Genomic DNA, 20,901 nt, shown 5'->3' with positions numbered 1-20,901 from the left:
TAAACCTTAGACATCCTTTACATATAAACCACTGGGCAAATCTGACACTAAGATTGGATCTAGCTGCACCTTAGCTCTATTAAGAGTTTAGAAAGCAAGGGGATCAACTCTGAGCCTTGTGACTCAGTGGGTCTCCTTTTACCCTTTTACATCTTTAGTCTTTGTGTAAATCATTTCAGCTTAATTTTGATTTGATTCTTCTTTTTGAGATTTATCTGTGTAGTAAGTAATAAATGATAAAAACCTGGGAGTAATGGCTGATACACCTGAAGGCTGTGCTGCTGTTCAGCCAGACCTGGACAGGCCAGAGAGTTGAGCAGAGAGGAACCCATGAAGTTCCACAAAGGCAAGTGCAAGGTCCTGCACCTGGGGAGGAACAAACCCATGCACCAGTACAGGCTGGGGCTGACCTGCTGGAAGGCAGCTCTGCGAAGGACCTGGGAGCCCTGGTGGGCAGCAAGTTGCCCATGGGCCAGCAGCATGCCCTGGTGGCCAAGGAGGCCAATGGGACCCTGGGGGGCATCGGGAGGAGCGTGGCCAGCAGGTCGAGGGAGGTTCCTCTGCCTCTGTGCTCTGCCTGGTGAGGCTGCACCTGGAGTGCTGTGTCCAGTGCTGGGCTCCCCAGTTCCAGAGAGACAGGGAACTACTGGAGAGGGTCAGCGCGGGGCTGCAAAGAGGATGAGGGAACTGGTGCATCTCCCTTCTGAGGGAAGGCTGAGAGAGCTGGGACTGTTTAGCCCGGAGAAGAGAAGACTGAGAGGGGATCTTACCAATGCGTGCAAATATCTCAAGGTTGAGCGTCAAGAGGACGGGGCCAGGCTCTTTTCAGCAGTGCCCTGTGACAGGACAAGGGGCAACGGGCACAAACTGCAGCACAAGGAGTTCCACCTGAGTATGAGGAAAAAAGTTTTTCACTGTGAGGGTGACAGAGCACTGGAACAGGCTGCCCAGAGAGGCTGTGGAGTCTCCTTCTCTGGAGACATTCAAAACCTGCCTGGAAGCGACCTTGTGCAACCTGCTCTAGGAGAAGCTGCTTTAGCTGGGAGTTGGACCAGATGATCTCCAGAGGTCCCTTCCAGCCCTGACCCTTCTGTGATTATGTACCACCAAACTTTGTGAAGTCGCACTCCCACAAATTCATATTAAGACTATTTTGTTAACACCTTTGATGGTGATTCTTTAAGCAATCTGAAACACTCACTTGTGACACTTGTTATCCCTGGGACACTTACCTGAGGTAGTGCAAGGGTGCCCTGGGTAAGAAGACAGCTTTGCCCTTCATGCAAGGGTTTTTTTCAGCACCAAGAGTGCACGTGGCATGCATGGTGCTGGGACCACACTGGAGAACTGTGTGAGGTTGAGAACTGCAACTGGTGCAGCCAGTTTCATACTGCGTGCCAGGAATGGTTCTGGGAGCAGCCCATTCCTAACTATTGCCAGGCTTTGTCTCAGGTCTAGTCGGTTTGCTCCAAAACAGGAGCTGGAGTGAAGCAAAATTTTGCCTTTTGGCCTATTAGGGATCAGCACTTGAGTTCACTCACTATCGCTATTTTATTTAGCAGAGCAGAAGCCCCTCTCTGCTGACTACATAGGGAGCTGTAGCTCCTGCCTCAGCACTTCTGCTTACATGCTTAAAGCAGATCGTGTGAACACCCACCTTACTGTAGGCAACTGGGCACGCTGCCTATGCTAAAGCGTTTACTACAGAAAACAATTGGGTCCCTGAGAGCACAGACCTGTGCGTAACAGATATAAATACAAAGTATTAGCTTACAGAAAGCAACATATGGATTGTCAGTAGAGAATAAAGCAATATGCATTTTATATATTCATGTGTTAATAAAAACCACACAAGGTAATAAGGATGCTTTACTCTTCAGCCTCCCTGTAAGACATTAACAGTGCAGTTTAGGATATGTGTGGCTTCTAGCTCTGACAGTGACACGTGTAGGTGACACCAAATGTGTAGTTAACACAGAAATAGCAGGTACCTACTGTTAATAATACAGGTATCCTAAATACATCCTAAGGGAACAAAGCCAAACAGCTCACAGGGAGGTATGTAAACGTAATGGCTTAGGGAGAGAACAGAACACATTTAAAGATTGCATCATGAGTTACGCAATGAGACTGATACTCTTCACAACAAGACCGTGATACTGTAAAAATATTAAGAAAGTTTGAAAGGTTTTTCTATGCTGAAATGTGTGTGCTCATTGTCAACACTGAAGAGTACTAAACTTAGATTTTTTTTGTTGCAATTTTGCAGCTGTATGCTAATCCTTACAACAGCTTTCATTTCAGAGGGAAGCACCTAATAAGGAAGTGGGAATTCAATTAGTCTATATTTTTCTAGCAGTAAACAGATGGAACATCTCAAAGTAAACACAAACTATTCAAGGAACACAATTTGGTGAATGTATTTACCAATATTAGCAAAGATACCATTCTATGAGCAATAGGGCGGTTATTGCTCAGGACCAATGGCAAAAGAGCAAGTGTCATTGTCATTTTTTTACACTCAGTTCTCCAAAACTGGCAATTAGAGAGGTTCTCATTGATAGCATCATGGCAGATAACATAAAATAAGAATGAGAGAAAAGAAAAAGAGAGAAACAGAAGACGACAAAAACAGCAGGGGAAGCAAAAAACCCCACCTTTGAAGTACTGTAGAGGAAAGTCAGAATCAAGCAAATAAATAGGCTTGTGGGCTTTTGAAAACTTTCAAGTTGTGAAGATGGAGAAAAAGAGAGACAGGGAAAAAGAAAGACATAGTGAGTGAACAGGTGGAAATCTGTTTTAGGCACTGGTTCCAGCTGGGTTGGGTTAGGTCAGGAGAATCAATTAACAAGCAGCAGCTTTTAAGGCAAAAAAGTCTGAACATCAATGGTATTTGAAGAAAAAGAGGAGTAAATAAGCAACTGTTGTGGCATAGTCCCTCTCTATGCTCCCTCTTGCTCTTGGGATTGACATTGCTTTAAACGCCCAACCATATTTGTTTGTAATCTGAAGGTGAAGCTGTGTATTAAAGAGCTTCCAGGCTGGCATTTGTTAAGAGGAACTTCTGCTGAAGTACACGTCAGACCTTTACTAGGTTTCTTTGCAGGAAGATGTAATCCAGATGGGTGTCAATCAGATCTGCTTTCAAGTGTCAGCCCCACATTCAGACCTGCACATGGTTTTCTGGCAGGATCCATCCCAAGCTTGCCTGTGAGTTGGGCCCTTTGTGAGGCACCACACAGCTGCTTGCTCTGGAGTTGAACCCAGATCCTGCCTTTCTATGAGGCAGGGATGAGAGGAACGGATGGGGTTTCCTTCTGCTTAGAAACTTCTTTCTCTAAACATCACCAGCCTTCACAAACTCAGCTAATAGCCTGCCTCAGGAAAAGCATTTATTATTTGCCCTGCCCCGTGCCTGAAGGCTGGAATTGCTGGAGGATACAGGCTGGCCCAACACCCACATACCTTCCTTCTTGGAGCCAACGCAGAGCACATGGGAGCAGATGAACTATCCCAGCAGCCATCTTCAGGTAAAGGCTTACATGTTCTCACACCACCCCTTAATGTGGGTGCAGGGTTCAGAGCCCATTGCAGACAGGCAGCCCACCCCATACGTGAACGTGCAGCAACCCCCTCCATCCTGGGCATCCTACCTGCTGTTTCCAGCCCTCACTTGCTGCTGGAAGAGGGCAAGGGACCACAAAATCAGGAAAGGCTTGGGTTTCTGCAACCATTGTCATTCACTGTGGACATACAGATGAAGCCAGGATGGGCTTGTTTCTCATGAAGATGTCTGTGAACTGGGTTTGGACTCCTCTGCGGGTATCAGCTTCCTCATGACAAATGCCTTCTCTCAACTGCAGCTCACTTCCTGCAAGCCAGAGGTGCTTTGGTCCCTGCAGACCAGGCTGTCTGCCACTCCATGCAGAAATGACCTCTCCAACAATGCTGTTTCTCCTGTTCCTCCAAATAGCACGTTTTACACAAACTGGTGTGCTGGCAAGTTCTGTTTGAACAGAAAAAATTACTTCAGTATCACAGTGATCTTTCAATTTTTCCCAATAATCTTGCTGTGTATATTACGTTGTGCTTTGGGGCCAGCAAAGCCTCAAAATGATGTTAGGTTTTTGAGCAAACAGCAATATTAAAAAATAGATCCTGCCCTCAAAGTTTATAGTTCAGAAAAAAAAAAAAAAACCAGAGATAGGGAAAAATGGAGGCGGCATATAAAGTGAATAGAGTTTGTAGTTATGTTAGCTGCACTGTCCTCCTTATTCCCCACCAGGGAAAAAGAATGGGAAGTAGATAGGGTGTGAGATAGCTTATTTCTTACAGACATGCTCATTCCTCAAATTCATTCATAAAAAGTAAACAGGGAAGAGAGGCAGGGCACTGTAGCACTGCAAATTGTGATTCTGTGAAATTACGCTGGAACTTTCTAATGCATCAGTGCTTGTCACTTGAAATTGCTGCACCAGTTATTTGGGAGTTATGTGAAAAGACAAAAAAAAATAATTTTTAGTCATCAAATTCACCTAACTGCTGGGAAACAGGGTTCATGAACACAGATCAAAGAAAGTATCTGAGACTCAGGGTACGAGAGGAGATGAGAGGGTCCTCCTAGATGTGTGAGAACCCGTCATGGTTTGAGCTCAGACAGCAACTAAGTACCACACAGCCACCTGCTCACTCACCAGCCCAGTGGAATGGGGAAGAGAATCAGAAAAAGGTAAAACCCATGGGCTGAGATAAGATCAGATTAATTAATTATTATTATATTTGTGTATATATATTTAAAATTAATAATAGGAAGATTATGATGATGATAATAAATATAATAATAAATATAACAATAAATATAATAATAAAGATAAAGAGGAGAGGGAGAAAGAGGAATAAAACCCAAGGGAAAAAAGCAAGTGATGCACAATACAACTGCTCACCACCAGCTGACCGATGCCCAGTCAGTCCCTGAGCAGTGATTGCCCCCCACCCCCAGCCAGCTCCCCCCAGTTTATATACTGGGCATGACGTTCTATGGTATGGAATATCCCTTTAGCTAGTTCGGGCCAGCCGTCCTGGCTGTGCTCCCTCCTGGCTTCTTGCGCACCTCCTCACCAGCAGAGCACGGGAAACTGCAAAGTCCTTGACGCAGGGTAAGCACTACTTAGCAACAACTAAAACATCAGCGTGTTATCAACATTATTCTCATGCTAAACCCAAAGCACAGCACTGTACCAGCTGCTAAGGAGAAAACTAACTCTATCCCAGCCCAAATGAGGACAGATCCCCGACAAAAAGAATTACTAATAAAAGAAAATAAACCTTTTAAAATAAACCATTGATTTGTTGTAGCAGGGGCAACTGCAAATGAGCAATGTTGTCTGCGGCCATAAAAGCTGCCACTGTCGGCCTCTTCCTGATGCTGCCTAGGATCACCATTCATTAGACCCAGGACCAAGATATTTGGGACTGGTACCCTGGGATGGGACCTGCTTCTATTCCCTATTACATTAGGTGTCCAGCTGGAACTCTTCTGGATGATACTTCTAGGTGCTGATACTCCCGCATAATTACACTGCTATTCTCTGGGAACCTCTGTTCACTCTTCCTTTCTGATGCAACATTAAGAACCAACACCCTATTCTAGTTTTATTTTCTAATGGGTTGCCTTGATGAGTTGGACCATTGATTTAAGATGTCTTCATTAGTGAAAAGGATGAACTTTCCATTCTAGAGAGACTTTGATCAACCTTCTGAGAAAACAAGTCAGCTTATGAAAAGCACCAAAGCAAACCTGTTGCTCAGGAACAACACAAATGCCTGCTTGAGACCCAACTTTCCAGACTGGGGCATACTCACATCAGGTTCATCTTCTGAGCAGCTGAGAATCTCTCACAAGTCTCTATTGAATTCTTTTTCTCAACCATTTTTCCCCCTGGAAGGTTTTAATGTCTCTCTCCAAGTTGCAAAATTGAGAGCTGATTTAAAGACCTTTTTTTCTACTCAGCAATCATCATCTCCTGAGTCCAAAGCAAAGACATAGCTGGGTTTCTCAGTCCCGAAATAGTAAGAATTGGGCATTTGGTTAATGACATGGTCAAATCAACATGTTTTTTCCATCATTTACCCTTTGGAAAAATTTACTGACATTTTCAGGAAAAATCCATCCTGAGACAAATGACAAACTGCAGTCTAAGAAAGCTATATAACTGTGTCTTATTTCCGACGGGAAGCACTGAACAGCTTTAACTGTGGCTGGCACCTGAAGAAGTGAGAGTATGTCTGCACCACATGCTGCAGCTTCAAGCATATATCTCTGAACTAGGGTACACCTAGCCACCTGAGCACAGAGCTCTGCTCTGTGGGCTAATTTGTCATTCAGACAGAGGGTTTATTAATTTAGTGCTGAACATCACACTAATGCAGCCACGTTCAACAGGTAGCCCAGGTACCACTGAATCCCTGAATACTTAGTAGTGCATCTGCATCGTTGTTTGCCTTATGGCCTTGCATTTTCTTGCACTTGGTGTAAGCCACTCAACACGCTGCAACTTCATATACGCAATATAAGCTATCCTCTACTAGTAAGCCATGCCTCAAGATGGTAACAGTTGGTCCTCAAAATTTCCTGTGCCAGGAGAATAACTTATTAATTCCTTTTTATTGAGACGTGAGTATTGTTGTGTCCCCAAAATGTCCATGCTTGATGAAACGCAGTAAAACAGTGGCATAGTAGCATGGTCTACATCTGTTGTAAGCAGTGGTCTTGCAACAGCAAACTGCCACAGCAGATGTGTTCTGCAACATGATTTTATCTTGGGGAACGAAGCTAAAAAAATTCAACCACGAAGTCACTGTGGCTTCAAGGGATTCTACTTATATGTATAAATATTTAAAGGTTCAGATTTGCTCATACATGCTATCCAGCCAGAAATATCTCTGGACTTTTCAGCGAAGCTTGTAAATGTTCAGAAATACACTTGGATACAATAATGTGCCAAAAAATATATTGCATTACAAGAAAGTAGGCATTCACCAAAGAATATTAGAAATGAAGGCATTACTCTTACACTAGGAGCAAAACTACAGCAACAAGTACTTAGGGAGGGGGAGATGGGACCAGAGAAGGACAGCAAGGCAGGCAGAGGCAGTAACATTATTGCCAAGGGTGCCGTCCCACAGTACTTGAGCAAGATGAGTAAAGCAGGTTGAGTGACAGTAACTACGGTCAGCCAAGGGTCCATAGTTTCTGCACATCCACTAGGCAAGTCCATGGCAATAAGGCAGGTCCAAGCTTAAGTAGGAAAATCGAGTCAGCAGATTAGAGTCAGGATCAGGATCAGTGAGGCAGTATCCAGAGCAGCCAAGAGTTGCTGATGCCCAGAAATGTTCATAATAATGCAGACCCAAGGTTATGCCAAGAGGTCAGGTGCAGATGGTCAGGGTAAATGGACATGGCTGCAACAGAGCTCAGGCACAAACAAGGGCAGGGGTCTGAGCTGAAATGCAGCTCCAGAGTGAAGGAGCTGTTTCGCACAGCTTTCCCACACAACACACCTAAACACAACTAACCTGAACCAAGGTTATGCAGAAGTACCATGTCAGCACCGATCTTTAGCACAGGCAGACAGCTCGGGATGTGGGAGTGTGCTCAAGGGCCTGACAATAAAAAGTACAAAATGAGATGTGTAACTGGCATGTTTTATGCCCCACTTGTCATATATCACCAAACCTAGCTGGAAAAAGAACTACTCAAGCATCCCAGACGGGACTCAAAGTGCCAGGACTGAGAGAGGAGAAAGTGGCAAGTAAAGCAGAGACAGTTTTTGTAATTCAAAGGCATATTCCTTTAGTTCCAACATGTGCTAGGACAATTTCAGCTTTCCCTAACTGAAGTCAGATGACGAAAGTTTTCTAGGGTGACCTGAATATATTCTTGCTGTTATGATCTGGTGTCTGAACCTATCTATTGGTCAAAAAACCTATCAATGAAATTCACTTGACCAGTGGTTTTAAATGTACCACTACTTTGGTGTTAAACAAGACAATGTCTCAATGTAAGTCAGTCTTTTGGGATCAGCTTTGCCTGAACAAAATGCTGCAGGCCAAATATAAATCTAATTATCCTCCAGCATCCCAGGTTACTAAAACAAACACGGAAGTGTGTCAGCAGTTTTATCAGCTAAGTTCTAGAAACTGTTTCATAAGAGGTTTTGAATGTGGAAATGGCTATAGATCCTGCGTGCTGTCATCCATTGCATCCAAGGCTTGGAAAACACCAATTCAAAGAAAAGTGGTTATGAAGTTTTGACTGTAAAAGGTAACACTCTTTATGTCTAATAATGTTGACACTGAAGTACTACTAATCCTCAACAATTTGCTTCTTGGTTCAATAGAAGAATGTGGCGCTACAGCTGCTATTTTGAGATCAACATCTGTCCATGCCTTATGGAGATTTTGACTTTAAAAAGAAAACTAACCTAGCATATGCTGGCTTCTGGAATTTATAGAATACTATAGAATGATAAAGCATTAAAAGCATATTTAAAATTGCAATATATGAAGAATGGGAAGTGTCAGGTGACATAATTAGCTAAAAGAAATGCCATGGAATTCTGAAATGTTATTTACATATAAGGAATTTGGAATACAATGGCCTGAGACTTTCAAGTCATGGACGGTTATGCAAGCCACGTACAGGTGTGGTGGGTAAACCAAGCATTCTTAGTTACAGAACTCACAGCCAAATGCCAGAAGAGACAACTCTGCTCTTCCAGGCTTCCTTGCACAGAGCAATCAAAGGACTTCTACAAAGGATGGAATAAAATAATTTTTTAGAAAGCTGCCTGAACTCAAAGTCCCTAGACAGTGCAGGCATGCCAGCAAATTTACCTCATATGTGGAAATCCCCTTCTACCAGATTGCAGCTTCCAGCTGGAAACCTCACCTGCAAGCTATTATGCTTTTGTCTAAAACATTGAGACGTTTGTCACTTCTCATTCCCACATGTAAGCATTTATACAACATCAATCAATCACCTTCAAAGCTGAGGGGATCGTACTCCTTAAATTTCATATTCAGATTTATTTTACAGCTTCTTATTTTTTTCTGGCTTTAATCATGGGCAATGACGCAGCTTTCAATCAGTACACGTGGACACATTTCTTCACGTATAGATGTTTCTCCAGTATTTACACCTCTAGCTGAAGATGACATATAGGAATTAAGGCACTGAAAACATGTTGAAAGTCAGTATAGCCAAGAAGTTGTGGATAGGTATGTGCCTATAACAAACTTTTAAAAGAACATTATTTAACTGTGAAGTAAAGTAGAAAAACCATGAGGATCACCCAGCCCTACATGACTATTCTTGAGCATCTACCCAGCAGTTTGAATGTCCTATTGAAAAAAAAGAGTGTGCTCACGACATTGAATGTTGCACCATCATGCCCAATGGGAGATACCTGACTGTAAATCTTTCTCGTGTGCCTCACTTCACCATTTAAAACAGTTATTTTTAAGGAAAAGAGTAAAAAAGAACCAACTAAGTTCAGAGGCAACATTTTTGTTACCAGGAATCAGCACTAAGATTTGAAGCCTTGAACCTCTACCATCACAACTGACTGCCTTCAAAACTAGCATGCTGGCTGAGCACAGCAGCTCAGCATGGAGCTCCGACTGCTTCCAGGAGCTAGAAGTAAGACAGCTCAAAATAATGCCCAAGGGCAGGCAGACAACAGACTTATGACCTATTTCTAGGTTTGGCTTGGCTTTGAGGGTAAAAAAACCATGCTACACCTATAATCTATAACTTTTGCCTTAAAGAAGACCTCTTCCACACAGTATTGTTTTCCTTGACCTCATTCAATACAGCTGCTGTGGCTGGTAAGCTGGGAACAAGGGATGCTGAGCGCCTGTGTGAAATGGAGCGTTCCTGTGCAGTTGCTAAAATTATTATGAGGACTGAAAGAGAGAGCATGGAAATAGCAGTTAAAATCTTATAGTTCCTCAAATGCTGATCAGAATTCTGCATGACACAGAAAAGACTCCTGGAGCCCAGCGCATTTCCCCTGCTGGACATGAAAACCCTTTTATAAACTGAAGAGTTATGAGGGCTTCTTAAAGAAAAGGCAGCAACAGCCCTTAGAACTTAAATCTGTTGCTGATTTGCAGTCTTGCCACCTTCACTCCCCTTCCTCCACCTTCCTTAATAAATGGTTTAAAACATCTAGTGTTTGAAGATTTAAAGCATTACATTTACACTAAAGTCACTAGGATTATCCTTCTGTCCAGCCAGCACTTTAGCAAAGACTCCCTGGTAACAAACATTCAGACACCAGAGAACTCTACCCACAGAGTACAAACAAAAGCACCTTCACGGTACATAAATCCTCTTCCTAACTTCCTAAAGGAGGCTTTACCATGTGCTCAGAAGACAGAGAGATCTGGCTCTTGCAGACAAGTCGAAGAATCTATTTCAAATCATCGGACTCTTGTAGGATGACCTGTTGTTCTTCTATCTCTTTTATACCAGGTAATTTCTAACTCACTGCTTTCAAGGGTGGTTTATCAAACATCTCAGAAAAGGTGATTTCAGAGTAACACCCTCTGCCTGGTTTGCATTCTTTCCAGCTATTCAGAGCTAGCACTTTGCTGAATTTACGGTTGACATGTTTCTTAACATTACTCAACTTCTTTGAGGCAGCTTTTAGTGGCAGTTAGTCCTTGTCAGCCTCAGGCGTAGACCCAACACCTACCATGCATCCAGATGCTTCCTTGTGCCTTTGTAGATGTTTCCACCTTCTGCATGGGGCTGACAGACACAAACACTGCTCACATCACATAGCTACAAAAATGCCTCAGGAAGAAAAACAGGCTCCCAAGTAACATATCTGCAGTTTGTGAATAATGACCTACATGAAGAGAAAGATCAGGTACAGAAAAAAAGCCATGTTTCTTCTCCCATTTTCAATGTAATATTTTTCTTCAAGGGAGAAAATACCAATAAGAAAACCTTGCAAAGATTGCTTGCTTTTAAGTGTGCCACACAAGATATGTATTACCCATTTCACTCCAGGATAGTATATTGCCTTCCAATTGCCTCATCTCTTGAATACTGGAAGCCCTGAGAAATAGAGGCGATAAGGTGCAAGCCCAGGAGGGCTGCTGGTGAGAGAGGGAGATCCCATGAAGATCTTACAGGAGCCAGTGGTTGATCTACAGGCAAATGTCCCACGGAGGCATTTTTGGTGACACATGCAGTACACCAGCCAGGCACCTTCATGCCAGGGCCTGGGTCTCCCGATGGGTGCTCCTGCATGCTTCTTTGCAGTACATCTTCCAAGACCCAGTACTGCCTGGTCTTTTGCCATTTCCTGTATAATATGAGCATTTCTGTGGAAGGGACACTATGAAAGCAAAGGCTGGGTTTGATATGGGGTTGGAAATGTCTGTGCAAACAAGGGTAAGTGATCTGAAGAATGCTAACATAAGTGCTATCCTCCCAGTACACCCCAGCATACATGCTCCATAAAGGAACTACCTTATGGATGGAAATCACCCCATCCAGGTGTACACACGTATGTGGGTAAGAATAACCGACTTTTCTTCCTCAAGGGACATCTTTCTCTACCACCACATGGAAGGCAACAGAGAAAGCCTTCTCACCTCTCCAATACATGCTGTATCAGGTGTTCCTACCCCTGTAAGCATAGTCATCACTGTGCACTTCTGGAGGAACAGCCAAGCTGGAGACCAAAACTGGAACCCCTTCCAGGATCATTAAACCCAGGCAGGACCATTAAAGCTGTTGGTAACAGGGGGCTGTACTCTGACCAGCCACAGACAAACTTCTGCTTCTCTGCAAGGTGTGCAAATGTGCCTGAAGTCCATGAAGCCACTGGGAGAAAATACTCTGCAGTTTCAAAGAAGTGGTGTAGTCTAAGCTGATCATTAGGCATAGGGATGAAGTGGAAGTACCTGTTCTGCAAGGATGCAGGTGCTGGAGACCAGGACACTTACTTGCCTTCAATTTTTGCTGTTTTATTGTTATACTGTCAGTTGCTGCAGATTTAGTCCATGCTCATTTGTGCAGTCCCTAGTGGCTGATAGCCCTCTTTTAGCTAACCAGTACCTGCAAGAGCTCTACTTCAGTATCACACAAGTACCCCAACCTGACCTTTGGCTTGACTGTGCAATAGAAGCTCAGAGAAAGAGGTGTCAGCTTTTTATTTCTCCAAGGAACTGAAGACCAAAGAATTCACAAGTTAACTTGGAGCTGACTTTCCAAAATCCCATAGAGCCAGCAGCTTCTTTGGCACCAGCACGATGAATGCCTCTTAGGTAGGAACAAAATGCGGCAAAACTCAGCATCTGGTAGCAGCCGATATTTTAGTACATTCCTGTTAAAGGTGGCAAAGAAGGGCCCAGGAAACATTCTTGGGAGCTTGATATTCAAGAAGAGGCAGGTATCGAAGTCACAGAGGTACCACATGGGGCCCAGTACAGGCATGGTTTCTGAGTGTTTATCCTCAAAAGAAACTGGAAACAAAACAGTGCATTTTAAGATGCATTCATACCTTCTTCTTCTATTACATTTGCATAGGTTGAAATTTCACAACAGCTATGCCCACAATGAAACAATAACTTTTCAAATAACTACTAACTAAAAAGCAGCACAGGCCTTTCCACAGCTGATACCTCAGCCTGTTTCCCGATTTGGAAAGGACCATTCTCAGCACCTGCCTCCATGCCTTTAACATGAACAGAATTGGATCATGGCAGGGAGTGGGAGAGAAAGAACACAGAGAACCATTTGGGACGAGGAGACTCAGGGATGCCTTATGAGCCCCACTAAGAAGCATGTTCTAGCTTTGCAGTACTGTGGCTCTGGGAATAAGATGCTTTTCTAAATAAAATACCCATAGCTATTTGTAGATAAATGTTAATCAAAATCTTGCAGAAATGACTGAGTATCGTTAGGTTTCAGTTTCTGCTCACATATACTATTACAGTCTTACTAGTTACTTCTCAAAATCTGACAGTTTCAAAAGAAATTGGTATTAAAGTGAATTGGTAATGTGGAAAACAGCCTGTGATGCAAAGGAATTAAACACTTCATGAAAGAAAATGTCGAAATCAAAATAAATGGTGGGAGTTGATGTGCAGTCAGATCTTCATTGCCAGAAATGAGAAATTTCCCTCCTTACCCAGCAGTGTGAGCAGCCACCAGGCAACAGCCACCACAAACAGGTTTCTGAGGACTCTTTCCCCACATCCGTGTGACTGTACTAACCATAACCAATGGGGGATCGTCCTGGTCACTAACCATCCCATGGGGAAGGGTGGTCAGCCTCCAGCTGGCAGGAATAAACCCGATTAGCAGCTTTCTCCAAAAGGAAAATTCACACACCAGGGTCAGAATCACCCCCTGGGCATTTCAGGAGCCTGTGCTTATTGTGCTTCCAGGGAGTGCCATCTAGACATGGCCTCACGATCAGGAAGATGCAAAAGGAAAGTGGCTGGGACAGGCGTTTGCACACCAATGCTGCAGTTTGTCTCCCGTACCCAGAAGGGCAGTAAAGCAAGACACAGGGCACTGTTCTGCCTCTGTGCAAAACCTTGCTGAGCTCTCACCTCAGCCTCACTCTCCCCATCTCAGGAAGGAAATAGTGGAGACAGGGAAGGAACACAGAAGGGCAACTAGAATGATGCCTTGCAAGGAGAACTAAAAATGCTGAGGGGGCATACAAACAAAGCTTACAAAATCACAAAGCATAGTAAAAGTAAAATGCACAACTTATCCACCAAACCTTTCAAATACCAGAACTATAGATCACTCACTGAAAATAGCAGGGTATGAGTCTAAAACATATAAACTGCTTTTTTACATGGGTTGTAGTGAACCTGTGGAATCTGTTGCCACAGGGACCTGCAGAAGCAAAAGGTTCAAGCAGGTTCATGAGCAACAGGTCCATAAACAGATACTGAAGGAACAGACCAGGACTTTCCCCCCTAATACCTCTTGCACCATGAATGGGGATATTAGAGGAGTACAAGTAGAATGGACACAGAAAGCAACTAGATTTCTGTGTTCTTCCTGAAGAGCATTTTTGATTGCCAACATCAGGGACTGGTCTGGCCTCATAGGACATTTCTTGCATTCTTGGAAACCTAATGACATGGCCATGAGATTTCCATCAGTCTTCAACAGCATCTTCCTACACAGCATCCAATAAACAGGCAGAGCCTTTGCTGGTGCAGACCTTGAGCAAGGTACAGAGATGTTCATAACTTGAAGAGGAATAAGCCCCTAACAGCCAACTTCAGGGATTCTATGAAGAAAACCACAAAAATGACTGGGGCACAAGCTCAGCAAAGAGCAGGATTAGGGGGAGAATTACGTATTTGACTTGTGCAGCGTGCTGGAGGCTGGGGAGGTCACTAAAACACGAGTCTCAAAGTCTTCATACTTTGAAACAGAATAAAGCATGCTGCTTAGTGGTATAGTCAGAAAATTGGGCCCAATTTCAATTTTCTCTTACTTAGTTCAAATAAAGATAACAAAAAAACTATATAAAAAAATAACACAGAAATACAGCTTTTCCCTGTGCACTTTGGCTCTTCCGGTAGTCTTAGGTCTTCCCAAATATAATGCCAACACTACTACAATGCTTACAACACTAACCTTGCTAACCAGCCAGGGGCCAGTGATGTATACAGTATGTACACAACAGCATTTGTATTCAGGGTTGTTTCACAAAACACTACCTTTTGGTTTTTTCAGTACCTGACAAAATACTGTAATAGGGCAGATAGCAAATCCTCAAATAGTTGCTTGTGGCTTTCTTAAACTCCACAGTTTTAAGAATTGTTACATCAAGAAAATTAATCTATAAAACAAGTAAAACAGACTAAGATGACATCCAGGGTTGCCTACTCTGCTCAAGACAAATCAGTGATGAAAAAGATGTTAATCCCGCTGTAAAACATACTGTAGCAGAATCAGCTGAAATACACTCCCTGGCATTGCCCTCGCCCCACCTCAGCTCGCTGCATCAGTTTCTCTTTGACCTCTTTTGTTTAAGTATAAGCAAGTGGCTGACATGATCTTCCACCAAGTTTACTCCTTCTGGGCTTTCAGCTCAGAATTAAACCATAAGGTGAACCTTACATTCTTAGTTCTATGCCATGCAATTGTTCTTCCACAAGTCCATCACCCAGCAGCGATTGTTTTGTGTTTATTTATTTTTAAATTCTTTCTCTTATTCCTATTTTTAGTAGTTGTTTCTCCTTTTTCAGCCTTCTTAGCAATAGGTCCCAGGCCTGTCAACCCCAAATAACTAAGTTGTGTCTACCACTACAGAAGCCACTTCACTTTTTCCTTTCCATCTGATCCTGTCATGATGCTTTTTCACAGCCCTCTTCCCACTACATTGCTCCCTGGCTGAAGTGCTGGCTACGGCCAGAAGCTACTTTTAGTATTCCAAGTCTGGTGCTCATTTGCCTCAGCAGTGGTTAGCCTAGCCTAATGCAACCATATTTGCAAGTTTATAAGGACAGCTCATGCTCTAATGAATCTCGTTTGTGCTCAGAGGCTTGTCTCACTTTTTAACTGAATTTAAGGTCACAGAAATATGTTTATAAACGTTTTAATATATTATAAATATATTTTATGTTGAACTGAATTTGCATTGCACTCCCTGGTAACGTTTATCAAACACTAATTTTTATAAATATCATAAACCACACATGACATAAAAGTTAATAGAGACAAAGGAAAGTTAATCTTTCAAAATGTAAGGAAACAGAACCCAGATCCTTAATCCAATCTTACCATTTATTTCAAACTGCCCAGGAAGTTCACCCAAATTACCTATATTATTAGTTATTACTGAAGAAGTTGTTTTCTATTGTTACTATGGTGGCCACATCTGCAAACCCAGCTTTGAAGTGACTTAATCAGTCCTGGAAGAAAGTGTGCTTAGTTGCTATCAGACCTACTTGGAACTATGGAGGTTAAACATGGTATCTACTAAAGAAGTACGGTTTTCTCCTTTAAACTCTGTGTCAGAAGGAAAACTCTACATTTGATTTGTCTGAACAGAACATGAGGAAAATTTCATAGTACGTGAAACAAAAGGTGGATCCAAGTCCTGACAGAGCAATGCTTGGTGTGACAGTCTGGTTCACCTTAATATGGAGCTCCATGTGCTTTCCAAATATGTTTTGTTTGCTAGCATGAGGCCAACCCACTAAGTGCTTCACATTCCACAAGGTTTCTTGGTACTAACCTTCTATTAATCGGATCATTTTATATTTACACAGTACTTTGAATATGCCTGAACCAGACCTTAAGCTGACAGCAAAACACCTCAAACAGAAAAGTGTAGCTTTCCTTTTAATACTTAACCCATCATTCTCAACATGACTTATGTAACGTGTCCACAAGTACTGGAGTGTTTCACGGCAGAAGGTTGATCTTTTAATTTATTTCCATTCACTCAATCAAAAGTCACACCTGAAAACAGATTCACCAGAAACATCTCAAGTGGCAATAGTCAGAAAGTTTGAACCGTTAAGGAGACAGAAAAAGTCCTGAACAAATGTGAATAGGGGCATGCCAAGCAGATATCCTAATTTAGGAATATTGGATTTATATCTACTTGGAAGTGGTTGCTTTTACAACGGTCAGCATTCAACCACAATTCAAACAGAAAGGCTGTAAAAATATTCAGAATAGTAGCAGCTTTAGATTCAACAGATACAGAAATTCAATGTCTGAGATACATGGTTCCAATTTCAACTGTGATTGTTGATGCAAGCCAAATGACAACTTACAAGAATTATGTCCATGTCAAGTTCAGAAATGTTTCAGTTCACTCACCCAAACTGAATGATAACTTCTATGCAAATATCGGAATTGGTAATGATAAAGATGCTTTCATCAGCTCATTGCTAAGGTAGTACATTTTGTGCTCTACATCACATTAAAACCTGTTTTTTAACTATAACAGGACAAATAAGGCTTGGCCGGTAGGTAATTTCACAACTGGAAAAGGACAAATTAATTTAAGGAACCATAGATTAAAAACTATCACCTGGAATTCTTAGTTTTGTGTTGGTGCAAATTGTGTAGATGTGTACCAGGACTTGACCTGTCTACTTCTGATTTGAGATTAAGAGCTTCTCTTACAAACAGAGAGCCACCTTCCATTAATGGGACAGTAGGGGAGAAGCTGACAGTATGTTCTGCAATGCCCAGTATAGACAGGCTGCAGAATTAGTGTTATTTTAACCCTCCCAACACCAAGACACTCCACTTGCAATTGAAAGCATGTCTGGGTTGGAGTCCCCAGCTATATGAATTCAGTGGAGTTCAACCCATTCTGCAGTATAATTCATAGGTCAGCTCTTGCAACAAATGACTTTGCCACAACTGAGGAGGACTTCTGCTTTCATTTTTCTTTTTTTTAAAAAAAAATGATGAAAAAAAACAGAACTACTTTCCAAAAGAAAGAACTACTTTTCCAACAGAAAATCTTTTACTCTTCCTCAGAAAAAAGTACAGGAGATCTGAAAATACTGTAAATCATAATATTTAGAGGAATATTTTCTTATTATTAAGTTTCCTTCACTGTCCTGGTGAAATCAGCTTAAGAAACAAAACCTCTTGCCTATCAGACAGTCCACTCTTATCTACGATAAATCTGCTCTTTCATTGCAGATTAGTTTGGCAAGTAAAGGAATCCTACTTTGGCATACATAGCCCTGAACACTACCATCAGACAGACACATCTCAGAGACAAACACTTTTAATATGCCATCCCTGAAGTAACTTGCAAAGTAGATGCTTCCTCTTCTCACCGAGTTCGGTTCCAGGATTGTGTAATCCTGGTCAACTTTGGGCTCCTTTCAAAGGCTAGGGGGGATTCAGTGACTCTCAAGGGGTGAAAGGGAGATATCATTCAAAGGTTAAAGCTTAAATTCCCATTCTTTATCTTCCTAGGTAAGCAGCATTTTATTATAGCAACCTAAAATGCTTCTAGGTAGGTGCAGTGCTTCTTCAGCAGCAAGAAAGGTAATGGGCTCTGAAAACAGGTTGCCTGCTTCAGTGCCATAAGCACAGTCCTTGCAATGCAGAAACCACCCAAAAATGGTCTGTGAGACCAATTTTATAACATGCTGAAATATGAAAGTCAGATGCTGCATCTTGACAGCTGGTACTTCACTCATTCCTGTGATCTGCTGTTGTCTGAATGAATCCACTGGCTTCTCAAGAGCCCTGGATCCTCTGTTATCTCAAGGATTAAAATATTGTGTGTTTTTTACAACTGCTCTCACAAAAACATGGGACAGTAGAAAAGTGTGGCTCAAGATGATGAATTCACAGTGAAAATTTTTAAGCAATAAATTTAACTATCTAGACATTCTCAATTTGCACCTACAAGGACATAAAACCATAGTCAACTCTTCCAAGAAAATAAACATTTTCCAAGTTTTTTCTTCTTTCTATTGATTTCAATTGCCAAAACACCCCAGTTTCCCAAAGCTGGATAGTTCTAGCACATTGTCAGCCAAAGTACCCAACGCAATGCTGGGGTTTTTTTTATTAAGCTCAAGAACTGTTCAGCTGACAAACATCAAGAATTTCACTAGCTTTAAGCTCACAATGTTACCTCACCAAAACATGATTTTGCATCAGACCAAAAGCAATTGCTGCTGCCTCTTGGCAGCGGTGTGGCTTTTAAATGGGCAAAGTCAGTATCAGCCTGTCCCCTAGTTTCACAAGGAAGAAGTGAAACTTCCCAAACTGAACTTGGAATCATGCTTCAACTACATCATGTAAAATTTTAGTATACTTACATTTATAAAGATTATGGTAAATATTAATGTTATGCTATTACAAAAGTACTACTTAGCATTTGTAAGTCTTCAGTATAGTAAAATTTTGCTTTAGAGTTCAGAGTTAGAAAAATAACTAGTACAAAATAAAGTAGGCTAGGAGAATTTTGATTTAATGGAATACAAAGCTTAGGTTCTAACTACAATTAACTGACTAGTATCCTCTATAGTATACACTTGTTTTGAATATATAAGATAAACAGAAAATAATTATAAATGCTGATGGATAATTTTAAACAGTCTCATCATGAAAAGGTACAGGTTTTTGCAGCTCTCCTAGTTGTCTCTCTCTGGCTTTAATAAAGCAAAGACGTAATTGTTTTTCCCAGCAGTGGGATCACAAACAAGTACTCTAAAATCTGTTTATATAAGAGAGAGAGATACAAATAAAAAAGGAATAGTTCTAAAGGGAAAGCTTTCCAATCATTTTCCAATTAAAATCCTAGCCCTGAAACAGTTCTGAACTTAGATAATGAGAACACTAAGGCAAGCTGTTAATTACTTTTTATTTCTGTGAAAATTGCGAGATATTTTGAGTGTAATTGCTACAGCTCCTCTATGGTATTACTCCAAAGACACTAGGAGGAGCTCTAATTGTTCCCCAAAAGAGACTAATTACCACCTAATAGCCATTAAAGTAGGCCCAGTTTACTGGGTTTGTTAACGTAGATTTTACGTAAAAAGTATGACGTAAATAGATTATTAGAGATAAAAAAGATCTCCTACCGAACAAATTTCATCAGTGTTTCTTGTTAGTGTGGTTTCTGTCTCTGTACATATTTTTTATATTTATCTATTTATATATTTGTTCACACTGTTCATCCTACACACATACATTATGTATTCCCATCAGAAGAAGAATGGTGATGGCTACAGGTGAGTTGGCCTCCCAGGCTCATAACACATGGCTGAGTGGATATATAATGATGTACGCATATTATATACAAAGTTTTTTTGGTTTGGAAGAACACTACGCTGACCAGAGGTAAAAGGCAACACTTTGTAGAAACCTGATCTAAAATAGACATTCTTCGCACATGGCTTTTAATAATGTTTTTAACACTTTAGATGTATATATTTAAGCTGTATGTGGTTAGGTACCAAAAACTGGTTTCCAGTTACCTTAGGTTACATCTACACAGCCACAATCATCTCCCCTGGGGACCAGTGTCTTTCTTGCAGCCCAAACAGCACAATACAAACCACATCTATTCTATCATGTCCACGCTGCACTTGCAGCGCTTAGTATCCTTTCTGCAACCTTAGGTGTCACCTTCTCACCTGCACACTTCCTTAGTACAACACACGCACGTGTGCACCATTTGCCTGCTCCTATCACAGAAACAGATGCCTTAGGGATGGTTCTTACCTTTGTGCAGCACTCTGTGCGATGACATCTGCACAGACTTGTCTTGATAGCTCTACATCCACTGCATCTGCTCCTTGTACTCCTGTCAGAGAGCCTCTGACATCTTCTCTCCCCAGTTTGTGGGCCTGGATTTTTCCTGCGTATGGGATCACAAGAATTGCTCCACAGATTGTAAGTTTACTCCAGGTTAAGGACCCGAGCTGCCCATTCAGGTACATGGTACTGCTGTGGCAGACTAGCTCACCTGAGCCATCACCATTCTATTTCCAACAGGAATGACTAATATATACAGACTAATGTATACACCCAGAATGAACAACAATAGGACCACAGCTTTCTGGATATCAAGGAGCCTCACATCTGCTATTCATCACTAACACACCATCTCCCAGGATGCTATACTGCTGGACATGAGGGCTACTATTGCCCTCTTGAGCTATGCCATTACTGACTCGTAAAGGAGAGTAGGGAAACCTGTGCATGCCTGCAATAAGCGTGTTTGTGAGGCAAGGCTGAATAATTAGAGTGTTGGCTTCCCAAATATATATAACATAAGGTTGGGCGACACTAACAGCCAGGTGCTCCTCAGCTGCTTTGGGGTCATCATCAAGAACTGTATCTCATTT

General features: G+C 41.9%; 1 long non-coding RNA gene across 2 annotated transcripts in view; it reads right to left on the bottom strand.

The window, feature by feature from the left end:
- Positions 1–450: 450 nt before the first annotated feature.
- The window catches only part of LOC129784800 (uncharacterized), a 60,527-nt gene continuing 40,076 nt past the window's right edge, over positions 451–20,901 (bottom strand). The window contains exons 2-4 of one of the 2 annotated variants that reach the window (XR_008747895.1): positions 7,576–7,662; positions 3,654–4,006; positions 451–888 (exon numbers count right to left, since the gene is read on the bottom strand). This is a non-coding gene — a long non-coding RNA (uncharacterized LOC129784800). Of the gene's footprint in view, positions 889–1,798; positions 4,007–7,575; positions 7,663–20,901 lie in introns of those variants that run through there. The other variant, XR_008747894.1, reaches the window with a different exon arrangement.

Source organism: Falco peregrinus, chromosome 6 (genome assembly GCF_023634155.1).
Source record: "Falco peregrinus isolate bFalPer1 chromosome 6, bFalPer1.pri, whole genome shotgun sequence".
Taxonomy (NCBI): Eukaryota; Metazoa; Chordata; class Aves; order Falconiformes; family Falconidae; genus Falco; species Falco peregrinus.
Note: the sequence above shows the minus strand (reverse complement) of the source record. Positions and strands in the feature narration are given on the sequence as shown.